Source organism: Sorex fumeus, unplaced genomic scaffold (assembly GCF_029834395.1).
Source record: "Sorex fumeus unplaced genomic scaffold, SorFum_2.1 ptg000095l, whole genome shotgun sequence".
NCBI classification, from domain to species: Eukaryota; Metazoa; Chordata; class Mammalia; order Eulipotyphla; family Soricidae; genus Sorex; species Sorex fumeus.
In genome coordinates this window covers 8,932,942-8,945,640 of record NW_026606152.1, presented here as the reverse complement: position 1 = coordinate 8,945,640, position 12,699 = coordinate 8,932,942, and the positions used below count along the sequence as shown (strand labels likewise).

General features: G+C 42.5%; 1 pseudogene; it reads left to right on the top strand.

The window, feature by feature from the left end:
* The first annotated feature begins 2,033 nt into the window (after positions 1 to 2,033).
* Positions 2,034 to 7,246, top strand: LOC130040711 (pre-mRNA-splicing factor SLU7-like; annotated as a pseudogene).
* Positions 7,247 to 12,699: the final 5,453 nt, after the last annotated feature.

Below are 12,699 nucleotides of genomic sequence, written 5' to 3'. Positions count from 1 at the left end.
CAAGGTAATTGCCCTACCCATTGTACTATCTCTCTGGTCCCTTAAATGCAATTTCAAATGGATTTATCATAGAATATCTTTCTTTTCCTCTTCACTGTTTTCATATAGAAATGCAACAGATTTTTATATGATTTTTGTTCCTGCCTCTTTTCTGTATGTGTTAATTTCAAACAATAGTTTTTTGTGACTTCTATAGGTTTTTCTATGTATTTTATTATATTGCTTATAACAGTAGTAGTTTTACTTCTTCTTTACCAACTTAAATCAGTTTTATTTCTTTACCTTGCTCAATAGCTGTTAAGACCTCCAATACTATAGTGAATAACAGTTGTAAGAGTGGGTATTTTTTGTGCCTGATTTTAGGGAAAAAATAGTTTTTTACTATGAGCATGATGTTAACTATGGGTTTGTTATATATTGTCCCTAAAATATTAAAGTAAGTTTTTTATGGGGAACACACCAGTAATTCTCAAGGGTTATACCTGATTGTGTGCTCAGGAGTGATACCTGGTGTGCTCAAGGGACCATAGGTAGTGCCAGGGACTGAACTGGGTCAGCTGCATACAAGGCAAGATCATTATTTTATACCATTTATCCAACCCTCATGGTAAGTTCCTTTTCTCTTCATTTTGTTGAGTCTTTTAAAATCATAAATGGATATTGAATCTCGTCTTTCTTGGTGTGTTGGGATCGGGAGTTCCCTGGCCCTGGGAGGCGCGGAGAGACCAGATAGACACAATTCCTGCAGGAGTAAAAACGGGGTTTATTTAGACCAGCATGCTGGGGCTCCGCAGCATACCCCAAAAATGGGCAGTGGCTGAGAGCCCCGAACTTCTTCAAAGGGGATCTTATATAGGCCTTCACTGGCCGTTACAGCAAAGCCCGCGCATTTCATAGCCAATAGATTTGTAACAACATATACTTTCTTAACCATTCCATTCCATCATCCTGTTATTCGTCGATTGCCTCGAGCAGGCCCCAGTAACGTCTCTTTCATCCTAGCCCTGAGATTTTATTCAAGGCTATTTAGGAGAATGAGACCCATCATTGTTACTGGTATTTGGCATATTTGGTACGCCACGGGGAGTTTGCCAGACTCTGCCCTGTGGACAGGCTACATTCGATAGCCTGCAAGTTTGTCCAAAGTAGGAATAAGACAATAAGATGTCATAAAAAAAAGTTCCGGGATCTGGATTTTATAGTCTCTGAGTCGTGGCCGCTGATGGGATTACACGGCGCCAGGGGGCCAGGTGGTGGGTGTGACCCCCGCCTACTGGAATTTGGAGGATCTGGGTGGAAGATGCTCGACTCCAATTCGAGTAGGCTTGGAGGTCTCGGCCCCGGAACCCGCGTGGCTTTGTCCCTCTGCCAGTACCTTCATGTGTGCGGAGAGTGGTCTCAGCATGGTGGTGGCTGGTCCTGGAGGTCTCCGGCTGCCGTAGTCCTGGTCGGGGCGGGGAGGAAAGCTCAACCCGCTCCCCTCCAAGGGACTCCGGGAAGGAACACCCAAGCGCGGGGGCAGAGACTTTCTTAACCAATCCATTTAAAATTACCTCACTCCTTAGCCTATAGATTCAAAGATCAGCATTTATGTACATCGATTGTCAGCACAAGCAAGGTTATAGCTGGAATCATTAAGCCTTAGGTAATCTCCCTTGACCATCCTCGTTTTGAGTTACCCAAGTCTGCAGGGTGCTTTAGTGAGACAATACATTCCAGGAAAGGGCAATTTCCCCCAACCACCCGCATCCTGAGTTATCCTTTACCCAAATCTGCAGGGTGCTTTACTGAGACAATACATTTCAGGAACAGTAAATACACCTGAATCCTGTCACACTTGGTTTAGAAAGAAGTTATGCCCTGTTCACTTTCCAAGTCCCCTCTCCCCCAGGTGCAAAGCAGCCAAGCAGTTTTACAGAAAGCAATGTTGCAAGTTAGCTGAAGCACACAAAAATTTGATGCCCTAATATGGATTCTTTCAGGTGGTACTTGGGGGATCATGTGGTATCAAAGATTGAAGCTAGACCTCCAGCATGCAAAGGATGAACAATACCCCTCTGAGACATCTATCAAACTCCTGCTTTTTAAAGTGCAATTTCATTTTTTGTGGGGCCATGACACACCAAAAAAAAAAAAAAAGAGAGAGAGACTGCTTTGAGAGACCAGGGCAAGTTGGAGCAAAATTTACAGGGACTAATATAGCTCCAGATTAATATATTCAGCCTCATTTGATGTTTGATTATGATGGAAAGCGGGATTGATGGAATGGCTACAATCCAGAGGAACACATGAAAATTGTAGAAGAATTATGCCAAAGTGGATCTAGCAAAGCGAACACTGAAAGTCCAAAAGCTCCAAGAAGAATTAGCCTCGGGGAAAATAGTGGAACAGGCTAATTCTCCAAAACACCAATGGGGAGAAGAGGAACCAAATTCTTGGGCGGGAAAGGATCATAACAGTGAAGATGAGGATGAAGATAAATATGCAGATGACATTGACATGCCTGGACGGAACTTTGATTCCAAGAGACAGATCACTGTCCAGAATCTCAGGATTCGAGAAGATATTGCAAAATATTTGCGGAACTTGGATCCAAATTCTGCCTACTATGATCCCAAAACCAGAGCAATGAGAGAGAACCACTATTCCAATGCAGGAAAGAATTCGGACAAAGTGAATTCGGACAAAGTGAGCTATGCAAGTGATAATTTCGTTAGATACATGGGTGATTGTAAAAAATCTTTGAGGGTGGCCAGGGGACCCCCAACGGCTCTTTGGGGTGGGCCAGAGCCGCTCCTGCAGCCAGGGCGGCCCGGGCCATGGGGCAGACAGTGAAGGAGTGGAGGGTCAAGCCGGTTGATTGATCAGATCCCTTTTATTCCATTCTCCCCACGTGTCTGCCCCAATCTCTCTGAATCTCCCTTTCTAGTCTCACACTCCCCTCATTCCTGTCTCCTCCTGTCTCTTTCGCTCATCTCTCTGCGCTCCATCTCGCAGCCTGGGCTCTCTCTTTCTCCACGTTCTTGCTCCTGTATTCTTCTTCTACATTTTTCTCTCTGTTCCCCTTGCTAGCCTCTCTGCGGACCACTTTGCCATCTTGCTCTCTCTCTCATCCTCCAACTCTCTTGTCTCTCCAACTCCCCAGCACTCTGGGCTGACACTGCACCCAGTCATGTAGCAAAATCAACATGAGAAAGCGCTTCCTGAGGGCCTACCAGGTTCAAAGGGAACAACACCTAAGAGGTATTCCAAAACCCTTCCTGACTGCCCAAGGGCAAAATACCTCCTAAGGTGTTTTTCTCCCCTCCTCAGTCCAGTAACTCTATTAACATCTCAATACTAGTTATTTTTGTATGGACACAGTAAGATAACATTGAGGCTTGTAGGGCAGCTCTCCTGGGAACATCTTGCCACAGACTCAGACTACAGCGCTCTGGTCAGATTAATCATTCCTAACCCTAGCAGGGTTCAAATCTAGTTGTTACTTTTTGGATCATGACAGCATTTGTCCATGAACAAGCTCTTAACTTATAGTTAAGCATTATGGTGCTTTGGCCGGGTCCATCTCAATGCCAGGGTAGCACATAGCTTATTGCTTGCCCTGGTTCCATCCAGTCCCTCGTCAGGATCCTGCTTTTGGGGGTGCTAGGAAGAAAGGGCAGCTAAAGCTTAGGTGAGAGAACAGATGCCCAGGAGGAAAATATCACTGAGAGTCACATAACAAAAGCATACTGTCTTTTTGTGTCCATACAAAAAGAACATTGCTCTGAATAAACTATGCAAAGGACTTAGAGAGAAGAGAAAAACATTTCCAAGTCAACAGAGCACAAAGAAAGAAGTTACAAATAAACACAGAGGAATGGGAGCACTGTGATGGGAGCAACCTAATGTACCTAAACTACCTAAGACTATGCAGGAAGGACAAAACAGTGTTATCCTACAGGTGATACCGTTGCAATGGCTCAGACACAGTTGTTCACTTGGGAAACCTCTGACAAAAGATCAGAAGTGCATCTACAAGCTGATCCTACAAAACTTGAACTGTTGTATAAATTCTTCAAAGTCAAAAAAGAAGACTTCAAAGAGCAGCAGAAAGCAAGCATCTTAGAAAAGTATGGTGGCTAAGAACACCTGGATGCCCCTCCAGCAGAATTGCTCTTAGCTCAAACCGAAGACAATGTAGAACACTCAAGACATGGCACCCGTCATCAAAGGTCAGGAACGGGCTGTCGCCTGCTCCAAGTATGAGGAAGGTGTGAAGATCCACAACCACACTCTTATTTGGGGATCTTAGTGTAAAAATGGCAGATGGGGATACAAATGTTGTCATTCCCTTTTCAAGTGTTCTTACTGGACTGGAGAGGCTGGGAAGGAGGTTGCTAATTCAGAGGAATATATCCTAAATGATACAACTGAAGAAGAATCAGTGAAAAAGCCTCAAGCCCTTATGGAGATACATCAGGAAAAACTAAAAGAAGAGAAAATGAAGAAGCAGCATCGAAAGAGTAGTTCAGACAGTGATGATGAAGAAAAGAAACACAAAAAACTGAAGAAGGCCCGCCTTCTTCATGTCAAGGAGATCATGCAATTCTGTGAGCGGAAGTGGCCATACAATAGTATCCATGAAACCTGGGAGCCCATGGAGGAAGAAATGGAGGCCTACAGAATGAAATGCCAGAGGCCAGACGACCCTATGGCCTCCTTTTTTTTTAAATTTAATTTTTATTAGTGAAACACCATGGAGTACATTTGTAGACTTACAAACTTTCATACTTGGGTTTCAGTTATACAATGATTGAGTGATGGTGTACCCATCCCTCCACCAGTGCCCCTCCACCACCAATGATCCCAGTAACCATCCTACCCCCCTACCCCACCGCCCTGCCTCTGTAGTTTTGCTCTCTCTTTTCTCTCTTTCCTTTTGCTCTTTCCTTTGTGGTTTTGTTCTCTTTCCTTTCCTTTTGCTCTCTCTTTTGCTCTCCCTTTTGCTCTCTCTTTCTTTTAGGGTGCTGTAGTTTGCAATAGAGGTATTGAGTGGCATGACCTCCTTCTTAGGACAGTAGAGACTAGTCACAGACACACCCCAGACACAGTGACTGACTCTTCTCGACTTCTGTGAAAAACGGAAAAAAATCGTGTCTGCTCTTCATGCTGCCTGACTTATTTGAATAATAATACTTCCAGAGGTTGCATAGTAAATTCATTCTTCTCCACAGTTTTGATGAACTGGAGCAATAGCACAACAGGTAGGGCATTTGCCTTTCATGAGTCTGACCCGGGTTCAATTCCTCCATCCCTCTCGGAGAGCCTGGCAAGCTACTGAGAGTATCCCGCCTGAATGGCAGAGCCTGGCAAGCTCCCCATGGCGTATTGGATTTGCCCAAAACTGTAACAACAAATCTCACAATGGAGACGTTACTGATGCCCATTACTGATGCCCGAGAAAATAGATGAACAACAGGATGACAGTGCTACAGTGCTAATTTTTATTATTATCCTTCCTTCTAGCCTTTGATTCTGTTGAGACGGAAGCGGTCATGGAAGCCCTAGCCAATCAGGGCGTACAAACTCAATACATCAGGATCCTTCGTGAGCTCTATTGCGGATTCACTACCAAGATCTCACCATTCTACAAAGAAGTAATCATCCATATCAAGAGAGGGGTTCGGCAGGGTGATACCATTTCACCAAAACTCTTCAGTGCCACCCTCGAGAACATCATGCGACGACTAGAATGGGAAAACATGGGAGTGAAGATAGATGGTCGGCAACTACACCACCTCCGCTTTGCTGATGACATCGTTCTAATAACACCAAACATCAGCCAAGCGGCACAAATGCTTGTGGACTTTGACCGTGAGTGTGGAAAGGTCGGACTACAGCTGAATCTTACGAAGACAATGTTTATGAGAAACAGCCTTGTTCCTGACGCTCCATTCGCTCTCAACGGAACCACCATCTCCGAATGCAACAGTTATATATACTTAGGTCAAGAAATCAACATGATGAATGACCTGGCACCTGAGTTACGCAGGAGGAAGAGAGCGGCTTGGAATGCCTTCAAGAACATTGAAGAAATAACTAAAAGGACAAAGAACCTCCAGCTACGAGCACATCTCTTTGATTCCACTATTCTTCCTGCATTAACATATGCCTCAGAGACCTGGACCCTACGAAAACAGGATGAGAACACTATTCGGGTCTCTCAAAGAGGAATCGAAAGAACTATGCTTGGAATATCATGATTCACTCAAATGAGAGATAGAATCCGGAGTTCTGATCTTCGTCAACGCTCAAGAATCAGGGACGCTGTCTCATTTGCCAAGACATCAAAAATCAGATGGGCTGGACATGTAACGAGGTTTACAGACAACCGCTGGACTAGAGCCATTACTGATTGGATTCCACGAGACATCAAAAGATCACGTGGACGCCTACCTATAAGATGGTCAGACTTCTTCGTCAAGACCCTAAATGATCGGTTTGAGGCTCTACATGTTCCTAAAACGAACAGATACCATTGGGCTACGCTAGCACGCAACCGGGATGAATGGAGACGTTACTGGCACCCGCTCGAATAAATCGATGAATAACGGGGATTAAGTGATTAAGTGATCCTTCCTTCTACTAATTCTGGGAATCCATCTACCTTCCCTCCCCTCCCCTCCCCTCCCCTCTCCTCCCCTTCCTCCCTTCCCTTCCCTTCCCTTGTGTGCTTGCTTTTGGAGGCCACAAAAATGGTATTCAAGGCTTACTCCTGACTCTGTGCTCAGAGATTATTCCTGGTTAGCACCATGTGTGATACCAGAGATTGAACCCAGATTGACCACAAGCAAAACGCTATCATGACAGCCCCCCATTTGTTTTCCTTTTCACTATTTCCTTACAATGTGAAATTATATTATTTATTCAAGCCATGTTTGCGATGTAAGTCTATTTCTCACATTTAACTTGTTTGTTTCCATGAATTCTTTTCTTTTTTAATTTCCTCATTGACCCGATAGTTTTTAGTAGTATATTGCTTAGTCTTCAGATATTTTATTTTCCCTAGGTTTCTTTTATGAATAACTTCTGCCTTCATTATATTTTGACCTGAAAAGATACTTGATATGCTTTTAATTTTCATGACTTTGACATTTATTTTATGTCACCAAAGGTGGCCTATTTTGGAGAAATTTCCATCTACTCTGGAAAAGAATGTGTATTTGGCTTATGGGTGGCAGACATGCCTGAAAATATCGATTAGGTCTAATCTTCTAGCTTCTCATGAAAAGTTGTTTTCTTATTAATATTTTGCTGGTTAATATATGCAATATTTAGTGTGGTGTTAAAGTGTCCAACCACAATTGTGTTGGTGCCTGTATCTGTATCTCTCTTCAGGTCTGTTGGTACATATGTTTTAATATGCTGACATTTTCTGCACATTTGCTAATGAGTATTAAGTTCCTTAATCATAAAATCCCTTCATCATTATATAAGCATGTATGTCCATCCCAGTTTTATTATCCTCTTTAGTTTAAAAACTACTTTTTGGGGGGTTAAGTACTATATATATGTACATATATACATATTACTATATATATGCACATATATACATATTAAATGTAGGAGTACTAATATTTATTCAGTCATCGATTCACTTGTAATCACTTGTCATCTGTTATTCTTTGATTTGCTCGAACAGGCACCAGTAATGTCTCCATTTGACCCTGTTGCATGCTACTATAGCCCAATGTCGTCTGATGACTCCAGAAACACGAAGAGCATCAAACCATTTGTTCAGGGTTTTGACAAAGAAGTCCAACCATCTTGTAAATGGGCGGCCAGGTATTATTTTGACGTCCCATGGACATTAAGTTGGTAATGGCTCTAGTTCAGCGGTTGTCTCCAAATCTCTTTACGTGTCCAACCCATCTGATTTTCGATGCCCTAGCAAACAAGGCAGCATCCTTGATCTTCAGTCGTCGACGGAGGTTGGAACTCCGGATTTCTTCTCTCACTTGAGTGAAGTGTGATACTCCAAGCATAGCTCTTCTGATTCCTCTTTGGATGATCCAAATAGTGTTCTCATTCTGTTTTCATAGGGCCCAGGTCTCTGAGGCATACGTTAGTGTAGGAAGGATGGTGGAATAAAAAAGATCTGCCTGGGTCCAGAGTTTCTTCATCCTCTTAACTTCTTAAATGCTCTTGAAGGCGTTCCACACTCTCTTCCTCCGGCGCAGTTCTGACGCCAAGTCATTCCTCCTGTTGAGTTCTTGACCTAGGTACACATAGCTGCTGCATTCGGAGATGTTCGTTCCATTGAGAGCAAATGGAATGTCAGAGACTAGTTTGTTTTTCATGAACATTGTCTTGGTGAGATTCAACTGCAGTCCGATCTTTCCACACTCACGGTCGAAGTCGGCCAGCATTTGTGCTGTTTGGCTAATGTTTGGTGTTATTAGAACGATGTCATCAGTAAAGCGAAGATGGTGTAGTTGCCGACCATCTATCTTCACTCCCATTTCTTCCCATTTCAGTCATGGCATGACATTCTTGAGAGTGGCACTGAAGAGTTTCATTGAAATGGTATCACCCTGCCGAACCCCTCTCTTTATGTCGATGATCACTTCTTTGTAGAATGGTGAGATCCTGGTGGTGAATCCATAATACAGATCACAGAGGATCTTGATGTACTGAGTTTGAATGCCCTGTTTGGCTAGTCATTGATTAAGCTGATTGAATTGGACATGAACTCCACAACTATATTTTTTAATACCACCACTTACCTGTATGATATTTTCCCAAAATTTTGCTTTGAACCTGTTTTTAATCACGTAAGTTCAGGTAAGGTAAAGGTAAAGGTAAAGGCCCTCCCGTTGATCGTCGATTTGCTCGAGCGGGCCCAGTAACGTCTCCATTGGAGACTTTGTTGTTACTGTGTCTGGCATATCGAATACTCTCGGTAGCTTGCCGGGCTCTCCGAGAGGGGCGGAGGAATCGAACTCGGGTCGGCCATGTTGGCTGCTTGTAAGGCGAACGCCCTACCACTGTGCTATCGCTCCAGCCCGTAAGTTCAGGTAGTGAACTTAAGTTCACTAAGTTATACACTGGCTCGGCTCTTCACACGCTACCTGTCTGAATGCAAGTTTCCATCCCAGTGGAAAATCAGCAGGACTGTACTACTGTACAAGAAGGGAGACATCCACGACATTAGCAACTATTGCCCAATCTACCTATTGTCTGTCATCTACAAACTGTTCACTCGAGTGATCCTGAATAGGATTAGCAGAACACTAAATGAAGGACAACCATGTGAACAAGCTGGATTCCGAAAAGGATTCAGTACCATCGACCATATCCACACGATTACTAAGCTCATTGAGGTTTCTCAGGAGTTCAAGATGCCTTTCTGTCTAAGGTTCATTGATTTAAAGAAGGCCTTTGATTCTGTTGAGACAGAAGCGGTCACAGAAGCCCTAGTCAATCAGGGCGTACAAACTCAATACATCAGGATCCTTCGTGAACTCTATTATGGATTCACTACCAGGATCTCACCATTCTACAAAGAAGTAATCATCCATGTCAAGAGAGGGGTTCGGCAGCGTGATACCATTTCACTAAAACTCTTCAGTGCCACCCTCGAGAACATCATGCGACGACTAGAATGGGAAAACATGGGAGTGAAGATAGATGGTCGGCAACTACACCACCTCCGCTTTGCTGATGACATTGTTCTAATAACACCAAACATCAGCCAAGCGGCACAAATGTTGGACGACTTCGACCGTGAGTGTGAATAGGTTGGACTACAGCTGAATCTTACGAAGACAATGTTTATGAGAAACAGCCTCGTTCCGGATGCTCCATTTGCTCTCAATGGAACCACCATCTCCGAATGCAACAGTTATATATACCTAGGTCGAGAAATCAACATGATGAATGACCTGGCACCTGAGTTGCGCAGGAGGAAGAGAGCGGCTTGGAATGCCTTCAAGAGCGTTGAAGAAATAACTAAGAGGACAAAGAACCTCCAACTACAAGCACATCTCTTCGATTCTACTGTTCTTCCTGCATTAACATATGCCTCAGAGACCTGGGCCCTACGAAAACAGGATGAGAACGCTATTCGGGTCTCTCAAAGAGGAATCGAAAGAGCTATGCTTGGAATATCATGATTCACTCAAATGAGAGATAGAATTCAGAGTTCTGATCTCCGATAACGCTCAAGAATCAGGGACGTTGTCTCATTTGCCAAGACATCAAAAATCAGATGGACTGGACACGTAATGAGGTTTACAGACAACCGCTGGACTAGAGCCATTACTGACTGGATTCCACGGGAAGTCAAAAGATAACGTGGACTCCCACCTACAAGACGGTCAGACTTCTTCGTCAAGACCCTGAATGATAGGTTTGAGGCTCTGCATATTCCTAGAAAGAACAGATGCCATTGGGCTACCCTAGCACGCAACAGGGATGAATGGAGACATTACTGGCACCCGCTCGAGTAATTCGATGAATAACGGGAGATCAAGTGATCAAGTTCAGGTAGTTATCTTGTAAGGTTGGGTTTTCCTGATCCATCTTGTCACTTTCTACCTTTTGACTGATGAGATCAGGCCATTGATGTTTAGTAAAACTACTGACTAAAAGAATTTATTGCCATTTTCTATATGAATTCTGGGTATTTATATAGTTTATCTTGATTTCTTTATTCTTTTGTGTTTTGCCCTTATATTTTTGCTATGTCGTGGTCAGATCCCACCTGTGTCTTGTTTGTTTCTAGGTATATTTATTTTGATGTTGCTATAAAATTTATATTAGACTTCTAAGCTTATATCTCATTTTAAATTTAAAGCAACTAAGTCTAGCGTTCATTCTAAAATATACACTTATTTTTTCTTTCTTCCCCAATACTTCATGATTTTAAGTATTTTACTACTTCCGTAGTGGGTGTCTTTGCTTAATATAGGAGACTCCTTAGAATTTCATGCAGAGCTAGTGTCATGGTCATTAATTCTTTAACTCTTGTTGATAAAAAAATTTTTATCACTCCTTCATATTTGAGTGATAACAAAGCTGGATAACATATTCTTGGTTGGAGATATTTTTGAACTACACATTAGGTATGTCATACCATTCACTTCTGTCCTATATAGTTTCATTTGATAAATCTGATGAGCATCTGATGAGTTCCTTTATATGTGAGTTCTTTGCTTTTCTCTTATTGCTTTAGATTTACATCTCTATCTTTGGATTTTGCCATTTAGTTAGTATTGGGGATTTATTTTGTTTGGGAATTTTTGGGCTTCTGGTATTTGATTATTTATCTCCTTATTCAGATTGGAGAATTTCTCAACTATTTAATTAAGAATTCTTTCTCTTTCTCTTTTCTTTATCTGAAACCCCTATGATGCAACATTACTCCTTTTTGTACTCTATCATAAGTCTCAGGTTTCCTTCATTTAAAAAATTTTTTTTCATTATGCTCTTTTTCAATGATTTTCTCTATATTATACTCAGGTTCAGTGATTCCTTAGCTTCTATAATTCTGCTATTGAGCCCCTTAGTTTTGTAGATGAACTACTATATTCTTTAGCTCTGTGATCTTCTGACTGCTATTTCTTCTACTGTCTCTGTCCTTATCAAAACTCTCTAGTTATTTCCCTAGTGGTCATCACTAGAATTGATGCTATTATGCCCTTGTGGTCCTTTCCAGGCTTATGTGAAGATAAGGTGGATGGTCTGTATTCATGAAAGCCTTGTTGGAAATCTTAGACTCTTACTTGCCAATTCTAGGCAGAGATTGTGGGACCATGACTGTGAGTTTGTATGGACCTGGACTACCAATAGGAATTTGTGTTCATAGTGACTTCTGCAGCTTCTGTAGCACCAAAGTCTGACTGTTCTTGTTTTTAAGGCTTACTAGAGCCTAACAGTAACTACAGTGCTCAGGGTTAGCAAGCGTAGGTGGCAACTGGGAATCCATGGTTGTGAGTACCCAATGCAACTGTAACACTTAAAAGACATGTATTGCTTCTAGGGCATTTTTATTTGCCAGTTGCTTGTAAAAACTGTCAGGTAAAGCAGACCTGGATATATCCTGTGGTTCAACACTACAGGTATTAGGCAAGGCCTGGACTGTCAAAAAATATTTAAAATAGTGGATACACTTGGTCATAAGTGACTGGAAGACTCCAAACTTCCACGCTGTTGCTTTTATTTTATTTTATTTTATTCTTAATTTTACCGAATCACTGTGAGATACAGTTACAAAGTTTTCATGTTTGAGATTCAGCCATACAATCATCGAACTCCCATCACTCCACCAGTGCACCCAGTCCACTACCAGTGTCTCCAGTATATCCCCCTCCCCCCATCCCAGTCCTCACCCTGCTCTATGGCAGACAATTTCCCCAATATGCTCTCTCTACTTTTGGGCATTATGTTTTGCCCGAATTTTCCCACCACCATTCAAGCCTACCTGCCAGGGGCAGATGCTAGGTAATTTATTTTCCATTGCTCATTTTGGATATCATGAGAGTTTATGTGCCCACAAAGCAGCCACGTGCATCTTGGATCCTAGATTGTAGATGGTTGGGTTCCAGAGACATCTCTGTAGGACACTAATCCATTTGGAGATTCAATTGGGAATCTCTGGACCAGGGCTGTTGGTGCACCAAAATGGCTCCCAGCGGAAGCTTGTGGGCATGAAAG